This window comes from Theobroma cacao, chromosome 1, assembly GCF_000208745.1.
Source record: "Theobroma cacao cultivar B97-61/B2 chromosome 1, Criollo_cocoa_genome_V2, whole genome shotgun sequence".
Lineage (NCBI taxonomy): Eukaryota > Viridiplantae > Streptophyta > Magnoliopsida > Malvales > Malvaceae > Theobroma > Theobroma cacao.
In genome coordinates this window covers 15,927,367-15,935,375 of record NC_030850.1, presented here as the reverse complement: position 1 = coordinate 15,935,375, position 8,009 = coordinate 15,927,367, and positions in this window count along the sequence as shown.

Genomic DNA, 8,009 nt, shown 5'->3' with positions numbered 1-8,009 from the left:
TAGGAAGTACAAAAGTAAAGATAGTGCACGGTGGTGGCGTGCCGGAGGGAATAACGAGTGACCGGCAAGTAGAATAGCTAGATACGCCTTTGAACAAAGAGCGATATAATATCCCGCTATCATAAGGTGAGTGAACTTGCATTTCAAAATGTTTTGGGGAAATGTTTACTTGTTTCAGTGAATCATTTGGAAATTTCATTGGTTTTTGCTTTAAAATTTCCTGGGAACAAGCACTTGATAAAGTGTTTGATGTTGTGAAAAGTGAAATGTGTAAAAGGATGAATCCATATGTTTTTGTATAATGTTGATATATATATATATATATATATATACTATGTCATAAATGGTACCATTGTGTGACAAATGCAACCGTGCATGTGCGGGGTGAGTGTGCACTTGGTGGTGATTACGGTGGTGAGGGAGATGAATGGTGATACTGTCCGGCTATGTGCATGATGTGGTGGGATGCACATGAGTTGGGTGAGATGGGATGTCCGGCTATGTGCACGATGTGGTGGGATGCACATGAGCTGGGTGAGATGCACATGATGAATCTTAAAAATTTACCGTTATTTGTAAATTGATTTAATTGCAATGAGAAACATTTTGTTTATATTGCCTTACTTGGATAATTGTTGGAAATTTCCTCTCTTTTTAATTTCATACTAAATATGGTTCCTTCATCATTAAATAATTTAAAAACCAGGGGTTTAATGGAGGGATTTTAATAAGAACTTGAACTAAGTTGCATTGTTTTCAAATAAGTGCATCATGATTATCAACTTTTCTTATTGTTGCTTGTTCCCTTCCTATGTTCACTCACTGGGTTTATACTCACTGTTTTTAAACTTCATGTTTTCAGATTCGGAGGCAGTTGGGACCTAGATTGAGTGTCCACATATGCTTGTCTTCTTGGTAGGTACTATGGCATCTCAGTAGCGGTACCTTCACTTAAAGTCACTCCGCTGACAGTTGAGAGTCTTTTATCCGTGCACACGCATATGTAATGTAAACTACTAAGAGTCATGTTATAAATGAAGTATGTATGTGTTGGATTGATAATGATGCCTTTATCAGATGGCAATGAATGACAGTACTTTGAGGTAATACAAATATGAATATTCAGTTGCTATAAAATATTACTGAAACATTCATCGTCGAGAATTACAACACATAGGTTTAAAGATGATGGATAGAATGAGGAATAGAATCTCATAAAGAGGCTTGCTTGGGCCTAATGAGCTACCTCTATTGGGTCCATGAGCCAGTCATGGCCCGGGATTTGGGTCGTGACAGCTTCAAACTTTTTTTGCATGGAACTTGATGATTACAAAACTCAAGAAGGATTATCACACCTTGACCCTCCACATTTCAATGTTGAAGACATCTTTATATGGAGATATAGAATGAGGCATTTTGTCATTGCCAACAACTATCAAACTTGGATACAATTGAAGATGGTCCATATAAGATTAAGAAGGAAATGGATGAATGGAAACATGATCTTGACTTAAATTAACTCAATACCAAACCCATGCATACTATCCTTAATGCACTTGTAAAGAGGTAACGTAAACTGTGGAAGTGCCAAAGAAATTTGGAAAAAGCTAAAAGAGCTATATGGTGAAACTCATGAAAAAGAATTAGAAAAAGATGATTTTATGGATGAAAGCTCATCAAGTGGGGATGAAGAAAAAAGACAATTTCGAAATTCAAGATCAAGCTATGAGGTAGGATCTTCATCTCATGAACCATTTGTTTTTACAAATAGTGGATTAGAAAGTATCTTTAAGAATCTAGCTCTTGAATTTCAAGATTTAAATCTAACAGAAAAAAAAGATTTCAAGTCTTAGAATTGAGAATGAATCATTGATGGAAGACAAAAATCAATTGAAAATTGATGTTCAAATACTCCAAAGAAATTATGATCAATTAGAAGAAAAAAATAGAAAATTGAAGAGTATTGTTAAAGGAAAAGAAAGATAAGAAATTAGGAGTAGGAACCCTTTTAGACTCATAAATTTCTACTTCATTCATTGTTTAATTTATTATCTTATGCATTTATTTGTTGAAACTAACCCTCAAGGATCCAAAGCAATTTAGATACCAAATGTCAAGTGAAAAAGATCTTTGTAGGTATCAAATACAAGGGAGAACAATTCAAAGGTTGAACACAAAATAAAAAATGGGTGATATCTATTTCCTTTCTCTTTTAATCTTGAAGAATGCTTGATTGATGAATTTGATTGATTGTGAATTACTTGCTTAAGCAACGAGTGTTGTTCATGTTGCATTTGCTTGAAAATATATGATTGAGTGTTGATTGTACAAAATTATTGACTACAAGGAATGTGAGCATGAAGTGCAGTTACACCTGAACATAAATGATTTGATGAGGATGATAAAATGATAATCTGAGCATAATAAGATTTGACTACTTAAATTAATTTCATCAATATAAGCCTATGGGAGAAAATCATTTGCCATGCTTGAGCTTATATTTATATATAACTTGAACAAGTTTTTCACATGTTAAAAATGCGATTATGACTTGTTCTTGATGAAAATAAATGCCTGAATTTGTTGATCTTATTGTTACCCATGTGCTTGCATAGATAACATGATTTCTTGAGAATGAAATGTTCATATGGTTATATTGATTAAATCATTCTTGAGGAATTGAAATGTTAAAATGCTTGGTTTAGAATCAATTCTTGGAATATGCTTTATGATTGTGCTTAATTGATTATTTCAAAATTGATTTCTAGTTATGCATATGGAATTGGTTATGACGAACACATTGAAATTCATGAAAAATATGTTTAGTTCATCTATCATTTTTGCCAAGTCACATGTTTACATGATATCTCATTTTGCTTGATTTTAAGATTTGAAGTCTATAACTTGACCTGGATTATGCTTTTGAAAGAGAAATTTAAATTGTCAAGTTAGATCATGATATAAGTTGTGTTGACATAGTTGAAGATTTTTAATGTGCTTTTAATTGTTAACTATATCGGTCATGAGCCTAAAATGATTACATGATCTAAAGAGTTGTGTGCATCCAACATTAGCTTATAGGCTATCATAAATGACTTGGTTTAAAATGAAAAATGGCCTATATCTTGAGTTAGCAATGAATATCTAATGAGCCTTAATTGAATGCTTATTTCTTAAATCTTAACAATTGGTATTTATTGATGCTTAGATGCTTATAGAACATTGAGAAATAGCATTTATCTTAGGCTTTATTGATCATCTTTTGTATATGCCCATATTTTTTGATTGAAACCATGCATTCATTTGGTGGAACAAATTAAAATCATGATTGGTGAAGATAGCCAAAATTTTTGTAATCGTGTTTGTGCTTGCTTGATCATAATATTCTCTTATATATAATTACAACAAGTGCAAAATGACTTGGCAATGCTCTATGATAGTGATATTTTCATGGTAATATGTCGTTGTTGAGGAAATTCTCTCTTAAATTATCATTCTTACATAATTTAGAGAATTTCTTTAAAAATGTTGGATTGATAGTGCTTGGACAATGCATGATGAAACTTGAAAAGGTGCTTAATGCAAAATGATATTTTGGACATGCATTGAAGCTAATATGCACATAATGTCTTGAAATTATGAGTATTTGGAGTATATATTGAATATTTTTAAATGCTCATGCTTTTTGAGCTCCTTGAATATATGAATATGAGATTGACATATTGGTTATCCATTGTAATGCTTATCTATCATATGCTCATGATTTATCCCCGTATTTGTCTCATGATCCATCTAAGGGAAGGTAAGATTACACTTTAATATGATTAGTCATTTAATCCCTTCTCTTTGTTGGAATTGAATTAGTGAATGCTTAAGGGGTAAATGGCCATTGACATTGTTCTATGATTGTTGAGCACTTGAAATCTTCAATAATGATGTTGGTAAAATCTCAACAAGTGGTGGTCATCTCTATTGGTAATATCTCTTGAACACCATATTAAACTTGTACTTAATGATGTCTCTCATTTATGCTTGAATAATGATTGCCATATCCCTTGATATACTTAGTTGTGCATACACTTGTAAATATATTTGCATAATTGGTTGTGCATCTAATGTGCTACTTTATTATTTGTTCAAATGAATATGTGAACATACTAGTATGTAGAGTTGCATACACATCACTGAATCACGTTTACATTATATAAAGCCTTATGGATGTTTTATACTTAATTATGCATATCCAATTTGAATTTCAAAGATGAAATGCCTACACTTTTGCCTATATATATACATATCTACATGTGGCATTCTTGATTGATTGATGATATACGCCTTATTAACTTGAAAAACATATGAAATGGAGATATATCTTGATTTGTTTATGATATATTGATATATTCCATAATGCTTGGATTGAATATCTACATGGCAATATATCTTGGTTGAAAATATCTATATGTGCCTTGATTGCAATGGCTGAATATATTTCTTCATGCTTTAATTGAATATTTTAAGTAGAAATATATTATGACTAACTTATACATATTGCTCTTTAGATGTGCTAAATGAGTATATTTCCTTATGCCTTGCTTTAATATATACTGATTAGAAATATATCTTGATTTAATGCTCTCATATTATGATGATTGGATATTTTTCTTAATATATTGATTGAATATTTACATGAAAATATATCTCAATGTTTTGATTTGATGGTTAAAATCATTATTGGACTTAATTCTTACTTATATTTAATGATAGTCACTAACAATTATCTTTTGAGTTTAAGTATTTATAACTCACACATCTTAACCTTTTTTATATAACAAAAAAAGGGGAAAAAGTTTATAAGCACATTGAAATGCTCTTATATTAGTTAAATTTATGTTGAAATCATTTTTGAACTTCATGCATAAATTGAGGGGAAGAATTTCAAAATTCATATTCATTTCTCCTTTTTACTTATACTTAAATGTTTTCAATAAGAGCATAGAGACTAATTAAGTTAAGGGGAGGTTTCAAGAAATTTCAAATGCAATAAGCTCATGTTGTTGTTATATCAAAAATGGGTAGATTGTTAGCCTTAAGTTACATCAAGTTTTGATTTGACAAAAATCACATGTTATCTTGAACTTAATGCTAAGTATTTGCAATTGTCTCAAATACATCCCCTAAAGTTAGAAAATTGTTTGAAAGGCAATGCATCATTAGAAAACATCATATAAACTTTTCAACAATGCATATTCAACTAAGAATGCAAAAGCAAACATGCCTTGAAATGTCATTTGAATGTAGGAACAAAGTACGGAAGAAACAGTTGAAGAAAAGCACCAAAAAGCTAAAGAAACCTCCACACACAAGTCAAGAGTCGATCCTAAAAAAGCTCAAGTCAATCCAAAGGCAGATAGAGTGCAAAACTTAAAGATAAAGCCATAGACGACCTTATTTTGGAAAGCTTAAGAAAATCAAGTTTTGAATAGACATAGTCGACCTTGACAAGTCAAAAGCACAAAAAATTTGACTTTACACAAACATAATCAACTATAGAGGAGGCATAGTTGCCTATAACAGCTTATATTTATAAAATACACACTATCATGAGATGGATCAAATAGATGAAGGTTATACTCGACTATGGAGCCTTAATTTGAGAAATTTGAAGAACATAGTCGACCCTAAGAGTGTTGTAGTCGGCCCTCAAGCTTCAGTAATGGTTAGATTAGATTCAAACTTGTATTTAACGGCTCGAAACTTCACCTCAGCTACAAATAGTCACATTTGAGCTATTTGGAAGCAAGACAAAACCTAAACCAAAGCTTCAAACCTTAACTATGGAGCCTTAATTTGAGAAATTTAAAGAACATATTCAACGCTAAGAGTATTCTAGTCGACCCTCAAGCTTCAGCAACCTGTTAGATTAGATTCAAACTTGTGTCTAACGGTTTCAAACTTCACCCCAGTTACCAATAGTCACATTTGAGCTATTTGGAAGCAAGACAAAACTTGAACCAAAGCTTCAAACTCTAGAGAGACCTATAAAAGCTTATCCTTATTCTTTAGGTTCATTTTAGTTTTCCACCAAGCTTACAAAGTGTTGGTCCCAAATAAATATGCTAGATGGGGGGTGGACAACACTTTTTGGCTCTTACTCAAATTGGCTCCAAATTGAGGGCAAGTTGAAGATCAATAATGACTAGTTCAACGGAAGATGAAGGAATGATTTAAGACAGAATGAAAATGAAAAAATAAAACAGAGCAGACAATACTCAACAATTTATAGTGGTTCCATCAAAAACCTACATCTACTACCTTGATTGTTCAACCAAGGATTTTCTGAACAATATCACTATAAATGATGGAATTCCCAAGCTTTCACCAAGTTTTTATAATGGCTTTTCACAGGCTCAGCCAAAACCTTTCACAATGGTTTTTACGGGGATAAACTAAAACCTAAAACTAACTTTTTTAGGCTAAGTTAGAACCTATACATTCAATAAAGCTAACCCAAATTTGAATAAACCTGAAATAAGTATTCAAGAAGAAAAGAAATAAGGATGTACCTATGATCACTAACCTGATTTTAATGGTACAAAGTGAAGTGCTTATCTCAATTACAAATATTGGAGTGAAGTGCAGTAAGAATGCAGAGAAGTTTTTGCTATTTTAAGCTCTTTTTGGACTTGGAAGCCTTGGATGCATTCTTAGCCGTTGGGGAGGGTTTTTATACTTGAAAAACTAACTCTGATGGATGTTTGACAGTTTTTGACCATTGAGAAATAGTTTGAAATAGTTCTATCTGTTAATCTGTCTTCTAATATTCAAATTCAAATCTTCAAATAGAATGCTCTTAGTCGACTAACTATGCTTCTTTGTCAATTTAGTCGTCTCTATCTCTAAACCCAGTTTCTGGCAATGAGCTCTTAGTTGACCAACAATGCTTCTTAGTCAATTAAGTTGTGAGACCTTAACCTTTATAGACTTGTAGATAGAAATATATGCGATATCCCTAATTAGGGTAATTTCGTCATTTTCTCAATAAGCCCATAAAAGTAAGTTTTAAACAATATTATGGCTTAAGTAGGCATAAAGCATAAATGAAGGATGAAAATATGGGTGAAATGACAAGGAAATAAAAATTTTGATGATTTTCATGTTATTGGGGCAAAATGGTAATTTTGTCACCCGAGGACAAAATAGGAATTTTTGGAATTTTACACCACTTGACACTTGTCATGCCCATGGATTTTAGCCATTAACATTTTACATTGTGGATAATTGAAACATTTTATGTGGTGGAGAGAGATTGCTTAATGGATAAGTATTACACATGGACCAATGGAAACATGCCATGTGTCAAGCTTGGATTATTCTAGAATTTCCTTGTAAAATCTATTTAAAACTCTCTTAGTCTCACCCATATGGCTGGCCAAAGCATGAAGTGAAGAGAAAAGGAAAGAACACAAACCCTAGGTGGGAAAATTGAAGAAAAAGTGTGAGAGTTCAAGGATTAAGCTAATTTGTGGAGGGGCATTTTAGTAATTTCCAAAGAAGTGGATAAGCTTGGGTTATAAATATCCTCTCCTTCTAGCAACTTCTTGGGATTTCCAGCAGCTTCTTCTTCTTGTTCTCTTCCCTCTCACGTTTCTTCAATTCCTCCATAGAAGCTTAATGTGAAGCTTTCATAACTTTCTCTCTCTAGTTCTAATTTTCATACCATAGTGCCCTTTTGACTAGAACCCTTGTATTCTTATACTCTTTCACTTTAAAACCCTTGAAAATGTTGAAATTCTTGTTTCCATACTCTCTCACTAGTTAGGTGTTTTAGAGAGAGAAAGAGAAAGCTTTATTAATAGCTTGAGAGCTTTTGGAAAGAAGTTCAAAGTTACAAAGCTATCAAGGGGAGTAGTAAACTAGTATTGGGTTTTAAGTGTTGAGAATGACTAGAGATTTGATTTGTGAATATTTTGTAGTTGAGATTGTTAATTCACTTTGGAGTGATAGGAAAG